The sequence below is a fragment of the Atta colombica genome, unplaced genomic scaffold, assembly GCF_001594045.1.
Source record: "Atta colombica isolate Treedump-2 unplaced genomic scaffold, Acol1.0 scaffold141, whole genome shotgun sequence".
Taxonomy (NCBI): domain Eukaryota; kingdom Metazoa; phylum Arthropoda; class Insecta; order Hymenoptera; family Formicidae; genus Atta; species Atta colombica.
In genome coordinates this window covers 1,433,910-1,452,908 of record NW_017259230.1, presented here as the reverse complement: position 1 = coordinate 1,452,908, position 18,999 = coordinate 1,433,910, and the positions used below count along the sequence as shown (strand labels likewise).

Genomic DNA, 18,999 nt, shown 5'->3' with positions numbered 1-18,999 from the left:
AGAGAGAGAGAGAGAGAGAGAGAGAGAGAGAGAGAGAGAGAGAGAGAGAGATGAAGACAGGGACAGAATGAGAGACGGCAACAGTAGAAAGGCAGCCAAAGGGGGTGTTGAAAGTCACGATCATGTGTGAGTGCGCGTGTCAAGGGAAACGATATACAGAGAGAAAGAGAAGAGAAAGAGACGGCGGAGGTTCCCTGGTGAGACATAAAAGTAAGCTCGGGCGAACCGCGACACACCATTACCGTTTTCACCCCTGTACTTGCCTATTGTTACGTTACTGCCTCTCCTAAATATCGGGCACGTGCCTCTTTTCCTCGTAGCTCCTCTATGACATGGTTTCCTTTACCGCTACACTCGCACTCGTTTGCTTCCGTTTTCGTATCCATAGAACCGTTCACGTATCTGTTGATGTGTCTCGAAATGGATCGACCTTTATACTTTCCTTCGTGTCTACAGACTTTTCCTTGTATCCGTATAAAAATCATAGAGACTTGTAGGAATCGATTATAGATGCAAAAATTATTAAAACGCTCATGATGCACGTTTTAATTTTTTAATATATTTCTGATGATAAATATAATAAAAAAAATAAATAAATAAATAAAACGCGAATTATATAACTGAATGAAGAAAGGATAGTTACAATCCTGTGCCGTATTGCGTTACCTTTGAAAGCGCAGCTCCGCGATATTTAATTATTAATTATCCGTAAAGTAAAATTGCATCCGCCTTTTAAGTCGACTACAAAGAGATAGTGTAGAGCGATGAGAGCGGAAGTTTGTCGGAGCTTATGCAAAACATAATCTTCGTATTCTTAAGACAGCTCCCTCGAGTTTCCACGTAAGAAGACCTAAGCCAATCTGAAGCGGCATACGAGAGATCTTTCGGGAATGAGAATAGATGAGAAAACGAAATGATAATTTATCCATATAATTAAACTAAAACTAATTAATTCAACAGTGTCGGAAAGAGATATGTCATAATTATGATTTGATTGAGACTCGAGAGTACTATGAAGAAAGAGCATGTATTTGTCACGGTTCTCGACGCGGATGTGCTACAGATTATCCTTTTAAGCATCTTTTAATTCTGTTTGCGCCCGTGTAACTGGCAAAGCCTTTTGTCAACGAGTATTACTTTGGGCTCTTTTGAAGTCAAATTACGATCAAATAATGCAATAGTTTTATCCACGATTGTGTATATCTCATCGTCGTTGTCAAGAAATGAAACCGCTATTTCACACTACATGCGGAGCAAAATATGAAATATTTGCTTCCAGACGCATTACATTTTTCTTAAAAAATTGAACATGACATGAATAAATTTATACAAATTAAATATTGGAATGAATTACACAATTGGTATATCATAGAATATTAAAAATAAAATAAAATTTTTATAATATTTTTTCTTTATTAGTAATACGAATAGTTATATAAAGGAAATAATTGACAAAGAAAATAATCAATTTGCATCATTATAGTCACATATGGTTTACTAAATTTGTATAGAGAATAATTACGTACGAGAGTGATTAATATCTCATTACGCTTTTGCTTTTAAATATGTAGCTTTATTTCAACAGTCGGCTCCGAGATTAGTACCTAATATTTACAAAATCTGAAAATATGCTGTAAAATTTCGTATATGGTATTTTGTGAAATGCAACGTACAGTTTCCATCGACAGAACACAGTTTTATCCAATTTCTCGTTTCAATCGTTCTCATTCATTCAAAAGAAATACTTTTAATATTGGCTCTTTCATTGACCCGTGGCCATTTCATATTATAACTTGTTTGCGTATAACGGCAGAATATTCCAATGGTCAATAACATCGGCACGAATTTCAGTAGTAACGAGGAATCGATCGTATATGCCAGGTTAATATTTTGCAAGGTGAATTTTTACGTTTTACTTTTGCAATATGAAATTTTTCTTTTTTTTTTAAATAGCTGTATAATTTTTTTTTGTTTCGCCATCGATATTATCGAAGGATGTAAAGTCTGATAGAACTGTTTCAGTACAAAAATATTTTAAGTAGCATGTACGTTATGATTTACTCGCTAATATGTATAGAAGTCGATAGTACTTTCGCGATGATTACTAGACGATACCGTGGTGACACATTTTTAAAACACAAGTGCTGCAGCTGGGGGCCAGCGGTAACACTTGGCGCGTTTTTACGTGTTCAAGCGGAGATTAATTAAATGGTTAGACAGATTACAACCATCTACCGTCGATCCTTGGTCTGATGACATTACAAGTTTACGGCCTGAAAAACTGTTATTTACGCTTTTCATCTCACCCTGCCTGCTGTTGCCGCTGTTTCTCCCTCGTAACTTGCGTCGGCAACGTGACGTACACAACGTGACAATATTGTAATACGATAATTATAAAGCTATCGTCATATTGTTACCCACGCCTGCAAACGTCTCGCGAAATATTTTCATTCTCGAATACATGGAACGCCAATGCGATCGCAGTATCGCAATTGTTTGCCGGCGAATGTAATTTCAGCAAACACAATTGAACTCCCTTGTTGCATCCATTAATACAGTTAACAGAAGAGCAAACATTGTATCGTTGATATCATTATTAATATTCTGCAAGTGTTGATATTTGAGGACGTACATATATGCTTATATTTAGATATTTTATTCACGCGCATTGTACTTGTAAACTTACAAAATTATGACACGCTTACAAATATCATCGACTTTTTTAGTGTTTACATCCGACAATAGCTTTGATTTAAAAATTTTTTAATCTTTGTACTTTTATCGTTTACTAAAGAAATATTATATTTTGCATTATATATTTTGTCAGCATTTCTGACAATTTCGAATTCAAGTCCTTTATGATAATTATAATGATGCAAAACTTACTTTTACGTATGCATTTTAATTTTTGAATATGCGAAACGATATGCGTATCTCGTCAAAGAATATTATTTCCAGCAAAATAACATCCTGCTAAAGAATATAATTTTCGTCTCTCATTAGTTAGCGCGAATTTAGGATGATAAAGTCACCATTTCCGACTCGGACAGACGGACTTGTTGATGAGGGGGAGAAAGCTGAAATTACGTATAACGCATTCTGCATAAATTTCCATTAAGAAACGTGGGTGTGTAAACTAGAATTTTTGAATAAAGTTCCAGAAACGTTCAACCTTTGATTTTTTTCAATTTTTTTTCCAATTTGGTCACAATGTACCAAATAACTCTAATTGAGTTTGCTTATGCGCCGAAGAATTTTCAGCATAAACGAGATTAAATCGAGATAATATTTAAAAAACTTAATTTTTGGTTGTATTTAGCTTTACATTTATTTTTATTCGAATTATTTAATTTTTTCGAGTTCACTAATTAGAGATACAAAAGCAATTGTACAAATATTCATTTTTATTGAACAGAACGTAACTTTTTTAATATGTGAAATATGCTTCAAAAATGGATTCAGCATTGGTGAACAGTAACAACAGTTATAAACAAATAATATATTTTGCTATATTTTCGAATTGTTATCGTTATATATATATACGCACACACACATACACATATATATATATATATAATATATAAAATTTATTATATATATTTTATATATATAAAATACACACACACACACACACACACTTATATTTATATACATTTCTCATGAAGAGACAGCTGTTGTTTATCACAATACATTTCATTTGTAAGACTACTAGCGCGATAAATGGCCCGATCTGTTTGCAATAAACGGGACGCGATAAACTATTCACACGCAAGTACACGTAGTACAGAAGCATGGGTGCAATCCATCACGGCTCCTGCTAATTTTATTTATCACTCTTACCGTCGCCGAAGATGCCCTCCGTCAGACGGAGAGCGAAATGAGGTTGCAGGTCACGGAAAGAATCGTTTTAATTTATTCGAACGTGTCCGCCATTCGTATAGGTGAGTATAGGTATCGCATTTGTACGGAATGTATCGGCGGCGAAACATTGCAGAGAATGCGGCACAGGGGAGAGGAGGGTTATATCGGGGATGGCAAAAGGAGTAGAGGTAGTGGCGGCAGCGGCGGCGGCGACGGCGACGGCGGCACGTATAAGCAGTGACTCAGACGCGATCCTTCTCTCTCTTTCACCTTCCTTTCCTTGTCCCTCGGGTTCCGGTGCTAACATTACTGCGTTTCTCTCCCTTGCCTCCAGTAGCAATCTGTTATTAAAATCAGCAACGAGAAAAATCCGTGCCGTATCTCCGCGGGACGCACCGAAGCGAAGCGCGCGCAACGACAAACGTGTTACGGCAAAAATTAAGCCACCTGCAAACTCGGAAACGGAATTACGTAAAGATGACCGTTACTATTGCCGCTGTTAAATGTCTTGCTGGGAAATAGGGCGTTCTACTACTGAACCAAGGACAATTGCCGGTAATTGTCGTACGGATCGCGAAAAGCTTTGTTTATTTTTTGTTTTGTTTTTTTTTTAATTCTACGCGCACGTCAGATTTTATTATCCTTTTTTCAGTGTAATTTTAGTAAATTTTAGTAGTATGTTTTTAAGAAAAATTATTGTATATTAGGGTAATGAGAAGAAAAAAAATAAAATGGGAACAAATTCTTGGAATGTAAATTTATATAAAATTATATAAAATTTAATATAAAAATTAAATATAAAAAATAGCAATTGATTCCGATCATTAACTTCGCGTCTCTTGATCGCATTACGTTACGCTCGTTTAACCCGAATAGTAGAGAAACTGGGCAAAGATATTGTTTGTTTCGATTACGTGCAAGAGATGAATGTACGCTCGTAAATAACTAAATGTTGATTTTAGAAAATTGTCTTTCGAAACGTGTTTTTATCTCTCTTTCGCACTCTTCACTAAACGATTTTTAACGAGAAATCCAGTATAGGGAAGAGTTTATTCAGAAAATTTGTTAAATATTTACGACTCTCTTTTCCTGCAAAAAAAAATGCACAATGCCTATAGCATTATAATGGCAATTACGGGATTATTTATGCATGAAACTATTAACGGGCGCGATATCTCCGATGAAACAAGATTTAGTTTCTACGATACAAGGAATATTGATCTACATCAACGAATGGCGCGGGACAGTGTTTTTATTTGTCCCTTTTTTTCGAAAAAAAGTCGGACATTTTGATTTAAACGATGCTACCCCACAACATCCATTCTGATCGGAACGATCGTGCTTATCGTGTTTGCCGATTGTAATTTAATTGTCCGACGCCCGAGGAAATTGGAATTCTGCTTGGAGCGTACGCCACGTGGGCGCCGATATTACAGATCGGCATTTGAATCCATTGATTTCGGTTTATCCGAGTAAAGCCCGGAAATCATCCGCTTTTCCGACCGACGAAAATGCGATTTCATAACCCTCGCGAATCTATCAATAAATTTAAAATTAATTGTTGTACTCCGCAACAGATCGTCATTTCTATCAATTCCGCTCTCTAGTTTCGCGTCAGTTAGCTCAATATGTATTGTATATAAATAATAATCGCTCCCTTATTTCAAATATGACACAGCACAAAAATGTGATTTTTAAGTTATAATAAATAAATTAGATTAGATAGTAAAGATTACTCTATTAATTATTAAAAATAAACTTACTTAACTTTACAATCTGTTCTCCAAATAGCACTTATGTCATTCTTAAGGTTTTCAAAGAAATAATATCTTCTACAAGAATGACACATTTTGAATTGTTGAATTTGAATTTTTATAAATAAAAAGGAGAGTCTTTTACAAAGAATGTTTACAGTAGTTTTGATGATCAAAGTTTGAAGAAAAAATTGTTTTATTTTAAATTTAGTCATTTTAGTTGATTAAGGTAAACATAAATTGTGGATGATATTTCGATTTATATTATTTTTATATTTTATTAACTATTTCGAATTTTGTTATAATGTCGTTATAATTTTGAATATCAAAATTGTCACAACAAGGAAGGTTTTTTAAAGGTTATAAAAACAAAAATAATATTTCATGATCATATTTCTAAGAAGTATATCTTTTTTGTCGATATTGTTTGATTAGTCAATACTTTTTTGAAAAATAATTTTTTCCTTTTTTCGAAAACTTAATATTTTTAGTTGCATCACTTTTGAAGAGAATCATATAACATTAGATTATTATACACGTATCTCTCCTTTTCTCTTTCTCTTTCTCTTTCTTTTTCTCTCAAAATATTATTTATTAATGAAATAGTTATCAAGATACTATTATTTTTCTGAACACTACATATTCTGACATAATCTATAAACGAAAATCTTTGTGAAAATAAAGTGATGTCATATTTTGATATTTCGTTTTCTTGTATTTAAATTTCGTTTTCAGATATGACGTAAAACATTTCGAAATTTTTAGCAGGTGTAAGTATTAGTGTAATGACAATCGGATTTTCTAATGATATTAATCTTACTAGAGGTGTTCTTAGATCTCTGTCGCACAAGTCGGCTGGTACGTGGCGGTGCGACGGTAAAAAGAAAGATTGCCACTAAAACGAGAGGGGTTCGCGCGCGTCTATTGCAAGGCAGGGCCTTATCGGCTACGCGAGCTGGCATTTATTTAAATTTAAAACTGGGAAATCGATCTCAAGCTTCTCCTTCCCCGGGTTCTTTCGATTTCAACGCCTCTCTCTCTCTCTCTCTCTCTCTCTCTCTCTCTCTCTCTCTCTCTCTCTCTCTTTTATCCCAGACTTTTCGCTTCTTTCTTTCTTTTGTTGCCAAACGGTCCTACCTCGTGGCTTTCTCGCACCTCTAATTCCCGCCTCTTGTCGATCGTCTCTGCGCCCGGCACGTCCCTCGAAAAACTCATTAACGTGTCTCGGTGGCCTATTCTCTCTTTCTCCCTTTTCCTTTTTCTCTCTACTGCTGCCCCGTATGCACGAATGATGCGAAAAGGCATAGCATGGGAAATCCGCCACCAGTACGCGACGAAGCGCCAAATGTCTTGAAAGAGAGATATTGAAAAATCGAGATGTAAAATTAAGCCACGTGAATAAAAATACGTTTTAGTTTTGAGAACAGGTTTGTGTGAAGATACGATAAAAATAAAATACTTCTTCTAAAAAAAGCTTTTATTTTTATTTATTCTAACGCGCAATATTGAACCCTATTTTAAGAATTTACCCTCAAATTTAATTTCTCTATTTTCCCATTTTACCTTTCCTTTTTATAATGCTTAAATAATAATATATTATTAGAAAAAATGACCTACAAGCGTAAAACATGGACAAAGGATTGGTTCATTTAAGTCAATCTGATTTACGAATATATCTGTGAGTTATTTGAAATTAACGTTCTGAATGATTTAGTTACATTTTTACATCATAAAAGAGGTCCAGAATAATAGACGCATTTCGAGTGAATAAAGCGACAATTTTCGTTGGTGAAATAGTTTTTTTCCTACCTGCTTGATCTTTAATCATTTTTAAAGTTTCAGTGCTTTATAACTAGGCTACGAGTTAAGATTAAGTAACGCTGTATATTAAGCATTTTTGTTGATGTTAAGTTAGATTACAAATCTTTTCTTGGCTTGGGCGATAAATAAAATATTTTACTCCTCGAAATTCACTCACCATGTGCGGAACACTAAAGCTGCCAGACGAAGCCACCACTGTTTACCCTCGCAGCATATCAAAGCACTTGGTGACATACATAGAAAGAGACGCGAATCCTAGCCACATGCTTTCAAGGAACAAAGAGGTGTCTTTGTAGCTAAGAAAAAGACACATAGGCGGTGACAACAATGTGTACACGTATACAGAGTTGGAAACGTTACTTTAAAAAAATAACGCGTCACCGTTATAGTTACTTTTTTGTTAAAAAATAACTTGTTATACCGTTACTAGTTATTCATTTTAAAAAATAACGCGTTACCATTCTTTGAAAAAATATGAATCATACATACGATGTTGATAAAAATTAGACTTATTTAATGCGTTTTTGCACAAAAAACGATCGAATCTGGCAGAAACAATCGTCGAAACCTAAATTCAACAATTACTGAATTTAATTTAAATATTGTTTTTAAACTTTAATGTTATTAAGAATGTATTTCAAGATTCACTTCCAAAATCCATAGCATATATGTGAATTGCAGAACTGAATTTTCAACGCTGATAGTAACCACTGAAATGTAGTCTAAGACAAAATATACAAAATATATAAAATATTTTTTAAGAAATAAAAATGAGAAAGTGTAAACATTTTATAATTATATTTGTTGCAAATAATAAACTTTTAGTATACACAATACAATGTTAAATTGTAAATATGTTTATACTTATACAAGCATTTAAAAAAATTTTAATTATTTCGCTCATTTTTTTATAACACAACTTGGATAACTAGAAGTATACTTCTAGGGTCACAAAAGTGAAACATCTTTCAGCGTCAGCGATCACATCGAAATATGATTTAATCTGACCCATCCAATAAAAATTAAAGGAATGATAAAAGTAACAACTGAATCATTATTGTTACCGTAAAAATGTAGTGATGTTATTGTTAAAGACAGAAAAAAGTAACGGCGTTATAAGTAACGTATTACTTCCCAACTCTGCACATATAACGTGTGAAAAGCGATTGAAGTTAAAATTGTAACTATAGAAAATCCGTTCTTTTTCATTTTCAATTTGAGAGAAAATTAATCTCAAAGTTAAAGTCGAGAAGATGAAATTTAGATATATTTCTTCTTACTTTCGTTAATGAAGAAGACCAAAGAGATCACGATTGCATGGAATGCTGTTCAATTTTTATTTTTACAGTTCCTTCATGTTTCCTTATCTATTTTTTTCACGTTGCTTTGACAAACTCTACGCTACTTTCGACGCAACCGCAACTAAGTATCTTTACGGAGTTTCGCAAGAACGAACACATTCGTTCTGATCATTTCTGGTTCATCGAATGTAGCGAAACGATCGAATGACAGAACGTAGAATGATTTTACGTATCTAAATAGGAGTTATGCGAATTGTTGACTAACACCCGTTACATTTAGTACCCGAACGAGTACTTGGTTAGTGCAGTTTCACACCTACGGAAGATTCATAAGTTAGCAGCACGCGACATGATAAAATATCGGGTTGCAGGCGGATGTCGCACTATTCAGTGTCATTCCGCCTTACTCATGAAATACATTTACACGAGGCCACCTTTGAAGAATTATTTTTGTCGAGAAATAAGGCAAAACGTGTCAAGTATTGTGTATTTTCGAGGACGCGTCCGGACATTAAAAATTTGATCGACTTTGATTGATGCAGATTTTCAACGTCAGAAAGCATTATAAACAAAATTTCAATTGTTATATTGACAATTGTTATATGACAACACTGATTTTGTATGACATTTCTTTTTATGAAAGAAAACGGAAAGTCAAGCGTGAAAATTAGTGCGCAAATCTTTAAATTATTAACTTTTAATAACTGATCATAAATTATTTCTCTTTAATAATTCAAAAATTGATCATTTTTGGCAAAAACATAATAATTATTATAGAATCCAATTATTATAGAATCCAAAATACAATGATCAAAACCGCGTATACGTTTTGATTTATTTTAATGATTAATTATCAACAGATTAAAATAAAAAAAAATAGAAAAAAAAATTTTTATAATAATTTTCTTTTTACCTCTTTTATGATAGTTCAAAATATAGACATAATATTAATATTTGGAAGTAATGACTATATAGAGATTAGATTATAGATTAGAAAAAAACTTTGTTGTGATGGAAAACAATTTACATTGCAACAAATAAGTTTTAATTAAACTGGAATATTAATTATATTGACGTACTTAAAAGTTACAGTCTGAGTTTTTAATCGGAAAACGACAAGTTGTTTCCGGTCTTTATAGTTCTTGCAATACGTGACGGAGAAGTGCGCATAGCGATGCGCAGGATAGTTAAGCTCGAAAGCTCGAGGTTGAAAAGCCTCGAGAGCTCGAAACAGTGTTTTTGATCTCAGCACGTCGTGCAGCTTCCTTGAAAAGGCGTGCGAATCCTTTATGTGATTCGTCTCTTACTACATAGTCACAAAATGAGTTTTTAGTTAAATCTTTTATTACCATTTAAACTGAGAAGCGTCTTATTAAATATCGAATATCTTTATTGCAGAGATATTTTGTAATAAAATATCTCTTTGTAATTTTTATTAATCAGATATTCAGATGTAAAATCAAGTGCTATAGTTTTTAATAAATATAAAGAAAAGGAATATAGAGATAATATCTATAATATATATATTAATATATTATATTATTAATACCATTGAAGAGATGAAGACACAATTTCTGCATTTTCCAAAAGTAACGATTACATGATGTCTTTTGTATATTTCTCTCATACTGTAATACTGTCATACATAATGTGAATACTGTCGTGTCACTTTCTAGTGTTTGAGCTTTAAAGCCCGTCGTAGACAATTCGGTTTTTGATCTCGAGCTCTAGCATGGTTTCCTCGTTCGGAAATGCATGCGGACAGTGCATTCTGTTACATGTAATTCTCCCTGCGGCCGCTCATTTAGGAGAGCGTGGAACAACCGTAAGTATTCTTCAAGAGAGAACCAAGATGCGATACTGGTGCCCGGTGGATGCAGCTTTTGTTTGCCCATTTTTTTTAATGCGGTCGCACTGCATCGCATCGAGGCAACGGGACGCGAGATGCAACGACGCGTATGAATTCCGAGAGGCGTTGAATTTTTATGAGGTTGCATACTATGAATTAACCTATCTTTCACCTACCTTACACACACACATGCATATACGTATGTCACTATCACTTCTTACAATACGCTGATGTGGAATCGAAGCGTATTGATAAGATCGTTCGTGATCAGCTTCATCGGAAACAGATAATTTATTCCGCAGTTAACGATCTTTATACTATTATTTCGCAAGGAAGAAGCATTTCCGAAGCACCTCTTGTCTCGATGTTATCAATATTTTTATTCTTTCAATGTTATCAATATTTTTTTATTCTTGAAAGACGACTACTTTATACAGCAATTCCTCAGTTATACATTGCACATACAAAGCGAGGGATATTTTCCGGCTTGCGGAAAATACCGTTAACGCGATAAAACCATAAGATCCCATGGATTCACGCCCCCAGTCGCCAGTATCTTTTCATTTCAGTCCTCCGAACGGGCTACATTTCACTTCGCACTCGGCGTGAATGGGAAGTGCTGCAACTCCCTAGTTAGACGTCAGCGATGCCTACGTTAGAATAAGTATAAAAGAAAGATAGATAAAAAACATACGCATTAAGTGCAGACTCTGATACTTTTGCACTGACGTGACGACAGCGTATCGTAACTTTCCTTCTCGAGATGTGGTTGAGAAATGGCACTAGATTTCGAGACCGTGTAGCTGTGTGCGCTATGCACACCGTACACCGTGTACTTTCGTGTAGTTAAAGACAGCAACTAGGTTACTGAAGCGCAATTTAATTATCTCGCGGCTTTTGTGAATTACTTCGCACTACTTAGCGTAGTCAAAATTATTACCTTTAAACTAACGAACGTATATTGTTGTGTAGATGATATGAAACTAGAGTAAACAGGTACAATACCGTAAAAATAATGAGATATCATGTGACCGCAATTTCTATGGTCTTGGTGGCGTGTCTTGATTTACAGTTTGAAATTTTGTTCTTTGCATAAAAGAGTATTTTTTTTTTTAGTTACAGATCATAAATAGCTTACAACAGAGCTTTTTTATTAAATAAAAATAGTTTTGTTACTTCAAAAATAAGTTAAATATAATTAAAATACTTACATGAATGTCTATGGTTAATGCGTAAAGAATATATTTATAAGGTAATTTAGTTATAAGATCTGAACAATTGGAATGCACTTATCAATAAAGTTAATTGCAAATTGTACGCAGTTAACTTCGTTGATAAGTATATTGCATTGTTAGCGAATTATATTTTATTATTCCTTATAAATATATCGCCTTATAAATATATTATTCACGCACTAACAGCCATTCATATAAGCATATTTATTTATATCTCTTTCTTTTTACAAATCAGAATTTAACAGCACAGAATCATACTAAAATTGGAATGGAAAAACCTAATACTAAAGTTAAGCGTCAAGTACTGATTAAATAAAAAGAAAAAGAAATATATTTTAGTCTTTATAAAATTTTCGAGATTTTTTTCTCTCCGATCTCTCTAGACACGGCGATACACCTGTGTAGAGATATCCAAAAGCGCAGGTGGCGTAATCAAAATTATGTAGAAAAATGTAAAGCACGGAGAGAGAAGTACACGGTAAATTTGCCCGTCGTGCGTCGAGCTACCTTCCTCCTCATTCCTCATCGGGCAAGCTCGCGTCTCTACGGTCTCTCATCGCATGACTCTCATTCTCTCCGTCTGACGCCCGGCACTATGAGAGAGGGTGCAGCAGTTGCATGTCGCGTAGCCAGTATGCAACGGCACATGGAGTAGACGTACGGCTTGACGTATTGCCGGGTAGTGTATTGTAACTGTGCCGTTACACCGAGACCAGGGTCCACCCATAATAATCATGTCATAACGCAATCCGCTCTCATGCGCATATAATTGTTATAACGATCTTTATCAGCCTTTGACCCTGCTAGTTGAGTATTTCAGAGCTTATGCACCGAGAAATATACACACGCGCGCGCGCGCGCGCGCACACACACACACACACACACACACACACACACACACACACACACACACATATATATATATATCATTAACCTCTTTACACATTAATTGTACGATTCTTTTCTTATATATGTATAAATATTTCGGGAACGAGAATGAATCACATTCTCAGCTTGCAAAATTTATTTTTAATCTTAGTTTTAAATTTGTTTTAGTGTTAGATATGAAATTATATCAGCATATTAGATAATATTCAGTCAATATTAGAATTATCAAAGGTAATTTGATCTTATTTCCTATCTTTGTGTTTTATTAAAGAAGAATTCTTGATATTATTCGTAGCATTAAAATTATTTGTATAGTATTCACATATTTTTAATATTCTGCCTGTATACATATATAGTACAATAAAGAAAAAAATTGAAATTATTAGAGCAGCTAAAATGGCACTCTCGATGATTCTAGTATTAATTTGTAAATTTATTTCATTTATGTTCTGATACATTTATTATTCGGCAAATAATCAATAAGTATTTCAAACAATAAATGTTTCATTTTTAATAATATATACGTGCAATCGCAGTTATCCAGTATTTAAAATCACGCAAGAGTGATAATATTATTCTTGTTCTGTCGGGAAACGACTGGGGATAATGTTGTGCATTCGATGCGCGCGATTTTTGCCGGACAAGTCAAACGTTTTATATCGTTTTGCGTTTTCATGGACAAATTATAACGTGTTGTAATTGCGTATAAAGTGGATGCGCGACGTGACATATCGCCGGGGAGTGTATTGCGCGGCATGTTATACTGTATTGCTGGCAGGGCGGGCTACAATAATCATGTCATAACGCAATCCGCGCGTGCTTTCCGCGGGTACCCGAGGCTTGTAATTATCGCGCCACACGAGGACTCGTTATAGCCTTTAACGCGGCATACATCGACTCCCGATGCACACACGTTAAAGTGGCTTGTACAATTGCGTATACGAGCTCGCGTCCTCTATGGACGCGATGTCAACGACAGAAGCGCTTTCAAAGTACGGCGCGCCAGGTTACATTGAAGTTTAATTATACGTCTCACATTATAATCCGATATTACGTGATAAGAGCTATTATGACTTAAGCCCCGACCACGCTTTCCACGCGTCAGGATTTAATGATTTATTAGCTTTCGATAACGCAACGCGATGTATCTACAAATTGCTTTGCACAATAGCTATAAATGCATTTCGTTTCTCGATCGTCTGTTTCTTATCTATTGAATGTCGAATTCATCTGTTAAAGCTCCGTACGGATACCTTCATTCTATCAAAACGTTTTTCTTTCATTTCTTTTCTTTCTTTTTTCTTTGTCATTTCTGTCTGTCTCGACGTCATAAATCACGGAATGCTCTTGGCTAATCGCCGTAGCTCCTTCAACAGGGCTTCCATCATCCATTTTCTTTGGCTTAAGACGAACGCAACGCTGCCCGCGCCACGTTTATCCGATAATTGTAATGTCAAGCGTCTCTCGATTCATTCGTCCTCGTCGAGAGTGAAGCGGCTGCGATGTCCCTCTGGCGCGCCCGATACGTGCCTCGACTACTCGAACAGTCATTGTCCACTCGGGCAAACTACATTTCTTACGCGTTGTCGCAACGAGACTGTGAATCCTCCACCGGAGACGCATTTACAACGTCAAAGTCCGTGGAATTCGATGAAGATCCTATACAGGGATTGTTCTGTGCATCCCTTACTGAAGATATACTACTCTCTTTCGTCGATGTCTCAATAATGTTCCGAAAAATAAATTGGAATTAATTGAGATAATTATGACATGAGAATAAATGCGTTATTAAAATATATTTTTTTAATATACAGCATTTTCAATCTCAATTTCATGATAAAAGTCATTTACATTTATTAGAAATCATAAATGCTGTTATTATTTTTACATATGGAATAAATAATTAATATACCATAATATGTGTATTTAAAAAAGCACTCATAAAATTAAAGAGAAACATTTGCATGTACAAAATTATGATGTGAAGTTAAAAATATTTTTTACGCATCAATTACATTATTGAATTCAAGCAATTAATTTTAAGCAACGATATATATTTCTATAACATTAGTCTACAATTGGCGAATATAAAATATAGATTACTACTTTAATTAATATATCTTATATTCGTTAGTTATAAACTATTAACGTTACAGAAATATACAGTGTTGCTCATAAATTAATTAGTCGAAATTAATAATTTGGTTAAGATATAAAGAATATTTTAATTGTAAAAATCATTAAATAAAAACATGTAAAATCACTGTTAAATATAAAAGAAAACGTTATTTTAACTTTTATTATTTTTGTATTAATATTTGATCTCCTAATAGCTCTCTTTTACATTAACTGTTTATAAAATTTTAAAAATTTATTTAAAAGTTTATAAAAGTTTTTAGACTACGCTATTTTCAATCACGTTTGTGCTTAATAGTTAAGTAGACTTCGACAATCGTTTTTTTATCTTCATATTTAAAACTTAATGTACTTTCACGATCCACGATCGTGTAAATGTCAATTCGCGGAAAAATAAATAAATTAGTTGTAATTTACTTTTCGGAATGATAAAATCGATTGATATCGCTTCGTAAAACAATCATGACGATCCAATATTAGGAATCGTGCAATTCTACAATTTTGATGTCGATATCTTTATGATTCATTCGTCTATGTCTGACTCAAGAGAACGAATGCTCCTGCGAGACAAGCTATGTGCCTGGGCTGCAAACGTTACCCCTCAATTTCGTTATTTTACAACTTTTAACACTGCTGTCGATTTTGCACATCACACATTGCACATCAACGATAATTTTCTCCATGATGATCAAAGACATTTCTTGTCACCAAATCTCAAGGAGCTTGAAGTCTATTTTATCAACTATTTTCATCTTATCAAGGAACATTTTGTTTTATGAAAATAATTATTTAAAAACTTCAATATAATTATTGAATATTTGTAAATATTTGAAATATAATTTAAAATAAGAAATTTTTTTTTCCTTATCATTTTAAAAATAAACATTTTGATAAATCCGCAAATGTGGTATACTTATTCAATTATCCTTAAAATGATCTTTGGCCATTAACCGCCCAGCACAATTCAGTCGATATAAGTTTGCAGTCCGAACACGTAATTCTCTTTTTGCGCTCATATCCTTCACCTTCGCGATTTGGCCCTGAGCGGATGAATCAGCGAATATGTCGTCGTCCGGAAAAGTGCTTCGCGGCCGAGAGCCCGAGGGTATGCTCGTCTTTTTGTCATGGAGTCCGCTAGACGGCTACCGTAAAATTATCATATACCACGGTGGGACGCGGACGAGAGATGTGGGAAATGCATGTATATGTGTGTGTGTGTGTGTGTGTTTGTGTGTGTGTGTGTGTGTGTGTGTGTATGCGCATAAAGCTATACCACCTCTCTTCAACACGGCGGCTCCTTCTTCCATTCGCCCTAAGTCCCAGCTGACTGACAGAATAATCTGCGGCGGCAAACGAGGGAAATAATTCAGCACCGTGCGGATAAGCAGCCGCGTGGAAAGAATACTTGCGACGCTGTGGCCGTACGCGTACTAGCAGGAGGTACGACCATGAGAAAATTTGTGAGTAGGAGCGAATTTATATTCTAGGCCTGTTACGTGACCCTTGATTAGCGTTTCGATGGAATTTTTGAAAGAAAGGCAAGCTCGATCGAGAGACTATCACGAGTAGGCGTGACTGCGTTATCTTAATTCAATTCGATGCACTGAATGACTTGCGATTTTTACGAAAAGTACGAGTATATTGCCGCTTGAAGATCGTTTCACTCCCTTTTTTCTGGCTCTATTATGATATTTGTAATAATACAGGAAAGGAACAGTTTTGGTGAAATAAATATAGTTAAATACAAATCTGTAAATAATTTTGTTGGAATCAAAATAATTATGTAAGAGCTTAAGGTTGATAATGATGCTGTAAAAAATTTGAGCAATTAGTTCAAGCGTCTTACATAATTATTTTAATGGTCCAAACAAAATTATGTTTACGTCTGTATTTACCTAAATTATGTTACGTACTAGACCATGTAAAATCTGGTTATTTTATTTTAGTAAAGTTGTTTGTTTTGTATAGGAAAATAAAATACTGTAAGGCCATTAGTATTATATCAAATATAATTACTTTTTTTTATCAATTGCTCTTGTCTCTCGATTAATCTCTATATTAAATATTATTGTATGAATTATAAGTCATATAATTGAGGGGATAATCGGAATAAATTACAAAATCTTTTAATAAAAATAAAAATAACTTGCTACTTTTTTATTATACAAAAGGATATAAAGTATCAAATTTATATGAATATCTTTAAGAAGTTACATGTTACAATACTTCTCTATTACAATCAATATTGTATAAAAAGCTAATCTCAGGAAAAAGGACCTAAGTAGAATTATACCTTTATTTTGTCTATCCCCTCAATTATTTATATGTTCAATGACATTATATAACGAATTTGACGCTTTTCGAAGCTGAAATGTCCTAGCATGCCAGACTTGACTGAGAATATGCGTAAATTACCTCGTTACCGTTTAGGGAATGGTTAAGATAGTCTAATTGCTCTATTTCGAGCAACGGCCACATCACCAATTTGAGTTGAGCCACGTTGTGTACCGTGGTCGGGAATACTAAAATTTACGTACGTTTACTTGATGTATGTGCGCGGCGAGTTACCGCGGCACTTTTCCGCGTTAACGTCAATTAAAACATTTTCGGTGCCATTACGCCATTACGTTAACGTAATTCGTTGGCTTCTTTGTTCCAGAGTGAGATATGCGCCAACTAATTACGCTTTATCACCCCTGTCGTTCCCATATATTCGACTTTCAAAACGGAGCCATTATCTTATCGCGTATATTGCATCAAGGAACAATTCGTAAAACCCCGGCAATAGCGAACGGCAGTTCTCATGAACGTGGTTTCGCGAACCCCAGATCCCTTTTCAGTGCACCACCACCCCCGCAAGTGCCCGCTTGTAAAGGTGCCACAAATCGCACAAAAGAACCGCGAGCGATCATTTAGCGCGGTTTCCGCGCCCGGCGTCCGTTATCATCGGTAATTTTTCATCCGAGGTTTCTCCCCCATTACTATCTCTCTCTTTCACTCTCTTTCTCTCGTTCTCTCCCCCCCCCCCCCCTCTCTCTCTCTCTCTCTCTCTCTCTCTCTCTCTCTCTCCGTATGAATTTGACTGTGTCATTACGATCCCAACCCCCATATTCTACAACGGCATCGGCGCCATCTTTATCCCCTCTTAACTGTCTTCATTCCCAAGCAGCTTCTTCCTGCTCCTTCCTCCCCGCGAATCTCTAATCCGAGCAAGATGTTGCTCTTCCACCCTTCGCCGCCACGCTTACCACCTCCGCCTGAAACGAAGGAAGTCTAACGGCTCTTGGGAAGATTGGCGAGAGTAAAACGAAGAGGGAAGTAATTACTAATCTTTGAAATAATCATTTGCGCTCCCGGCCATGATGCGATCATGCAAGGCCGTTCTAAAACTCTATTTAGGCGAAATGGCATTTAAACGATATCGTACAAGAACTGCCAAACTATTTCAGGTATCATCAAACAGACATTAAAAATATAAAAATATTTATATTACATTATTATTAACATTTTATACTTATCACAAAAATTGAGTTATTATTAATCTATTAGATTCTATAAATCTCGTTTATACCAAAATCTTAAATATCTAATGTTAATCCATATATTCTAAGAGCTTTAATTTTATTGTAGCGAATGTCTCAAAACATAACAATATCGAATATTCTCCCTTTTAGAGAAATTATTATTAAATTTATTATAATATAATATTATTGAATTTAACTGTTATTTTATCACATTATTGTTATATTTATCTATTATCATATTTATAATTCACTAGCTCTGGAATCGATTGTAAGATATTATTTAAAATAATTCTTTTATAATACATAAAAAGTATTCTATTTATAATATTTATTTGTAATATGATATGCGAGGAAGTGAGTGACGACAAATGTTGCGACTCTAGATTAGTTTTACAAATTGAGACTTTACGAGTATAGCACTTTTGTAATCCGATCAAACGCCCCCGCATGTCACAAAAACGTAAATCTTCAATATTGTGCAGACATTTCATCGCGCGATTTTCCATCTGATTCTCGTTTATTTCACGCAGGTATTCAAAGATGAATTTGCTTTGCGTGGATTGACGATAGACAAATCGAAGGGACGAATGTCGGGCGATCGTCGGGGTAGTAGTCGGTGGTAGCATTAGG

General features: G+C 34.6%; 1 pseudogene; it reads left to right on the top strand.

Annotated features, from left to right (window-relative positions):
- The window catches only part of LOC108684881, a 179,798-nt pseudogene that overhangs the window by 115,552 nt on the left and 45,247 nt on the right, over nucleotides 1-18,999 (top strand).